The sequence below is a fragment of the Peromyscus californicus genome, unplaced genomic scaffold (assembly GCF_007827085.1).
Source record: "Peromyscus californicus insignis strain IS unplaced genomic scaffold, ASM782708v3 Scaffold_12__1_contigs__length_115047231, whole genome shotgun sequence".
Classification (NCBI taxonomy): domain Eukaryota; kingdom Metazoa; phylum Chordata; class Mammalia; order Rodentia; family Cricetidae; genus Peromyscus; species Peromyscus californicus.
In genome coordinates this window covers 48,617,428-48,619,537 of record NW_026294413.1, presented here as the reverse complement: position 1 = coordinate 48,619,537, position 2,110 = coordinate 48,617,428, and positions in this window count along the sequence as shown.

Below are 2,110 nucleotides of genomic sequence, written 5' to 3'. Positions count from 1 at the left end.
AGTGGAAGTGGGCAGTGCAGGAGGGGTTCAAGTTCATGTTGGGAGACTGGAGAACAGAGGGCTAGGCCATCCAAGATCTTTGTGCTGCTCTAGGTGGATTTGCAAGTGAGGAAGCAGTGGCCCTACTTTCATAATCTGCAAAGTTCTGTCACAACCTGGGTCCAGGAACTCCTTCAGTGTTTAGGAGCTACTGGGTGGTGATGAGCATTATGTTGGTAAGCTGTTGTGTGCTGTTTGAGCTGGCTGAGGAGCTGGGATTGAAAGTGGGGTTTCCCCGGGAATTCCTGATTCAACCATGTTGTCTCAAAGTGCCCCAAGGCCCATTGTCACTGGACAAATCTGTGACAGGAGGAAAAAGAAAAACAGCCCAAGAGTAAAAACACTGTGCCCTTGTGAACAGCTGAGAGGTAACTGTTTCCAACAGATGTTACTGTTGCTTCTCCATAAAAGGGCCTGTGTGGGAAAAAGAGGCTGGACGTTCAGCCACCGGAAGTACAGCTGTGGAGTGACAGCTCAATTGGGAATTCCAGCTGACTGTCTCCACTTCCCCAGTCATTTCTGCTGGGTGCTGTGAACCTCTGATTTGATGTCCTCTCTGTTATTTGTTCTTTTTCTTGAAAATCCTTCTCCTTAGGTGACACTCGGCTCTGCACTGGGACTGTCTGTTGGGAACTCAGCTGGATGCCTTAAAGGAACTTCTACTGTTGGTTTCTACTGGGTGTTTTGAGCACCTGATGTGATGATGTGTTGCTATATGTCTGCCTGTCTGCCTGCTTGCCTGTCTGTCTATCTATCTGTCTATTATCTTGTTGTCTATCATCTACCTATCTCTTGCTAATTTTTGTTTTTACTTTTGCTTCTTATATAGTTAATAAACTCATTCAAAACTCAAAGTATGTCTACCATAGATCATTCCCCAGACCATACAGAATACCCAGCAAAGGCCTCAGGTGTACTTGTCTCTGTACCATGTGCAGGCTCTAACTCAGATGTAGAAGAGGTTTCAGGATTCCCAGCACACTTTACTCATTCCAGTGAAAACCAAGCATCCTTCCCCAGAAGGTCGCAACTCCCATGCGACTAGTAAAGAAACAGGGGACTTACTATTTGGTACTTGAGGGGCATGGATTGTTTTCTACACATCCTAGGAGATGCTGGCCTCACTGCCCCTTTCTGGGCTAGGCGTGTCCTTAAAATGGGCACAGATATCAAAAGCAAGGCCATAAGGGGATCACTGCTAGTCTTGTAGCTCCAGTTTGGTAAGATGACCTCATCAATATTAACAAAGTCAAGAAAGGTGACCCAAGGCTCGTGTGGGGAGAGCAGCTTCCCACTTCACAAGCAGCATCCCCACCCCACTGGGGAGCAGCTCCCAGGTAGAGTGAGTCTGGGGGGGGGGGTGTCTCTGGGTGAGGGTCTTTTCCTCTCCTTTGTCCTTCCCGGGGAGTAGGCCAGGAGACAAGGGTAAAAGTGACAGCAGGGGACTGGGACGTTCTCCAAAGCTTTGTCTGAGCCCCTGCAGGTTGCTGAAGGCATCTTATTTCCTCCTTAGAGAAGGAAAGTTAAAAGCCCAGGAGAGCTTCCTTTTGTGAAGGAAACTGGATTTCCTCCTAAGTACTGACAGTGAAAATCACGGTTTTGCATGAAAATGGTTGCAATCTCAGGCCTCAGCCAGGGTTTCAGCAAACCTTCAACGGGAAGGGGTGAATACATGTCCTTGGATGTCAGAGGCAGCGGGTGGTGGCAGGCCCACCTCTCCCCCAGGGCCCAGCCAGCATGTGCTGCTGCTGCTGTCCTATGCTGTCCTGCTAGGGTGACAACCGTGAATCCAACAGTGAGTCCGTCACCTCTGTGTCTCCTTCCCTTGGTTGTTCATATTAGTCAGCCGATGACACTGAGGCATGGACATACTAGGAGCTGGGCTGTCTTCAGCCACGGTGCTTTTCTGGAGCCTCAATCTGTGTAGAGGGTTACCTCGATTCTTCCGCTGGGGGATTGACTGCATTCTTCATTTCCCAGATAGTGCTGGGAGGTCCCCGAAGTCACCAGCCACTCTAAATTCCTCCTACCAAGTCTGTTGGAATAGGTCCTAAAGGGGAAGAAAATGGGA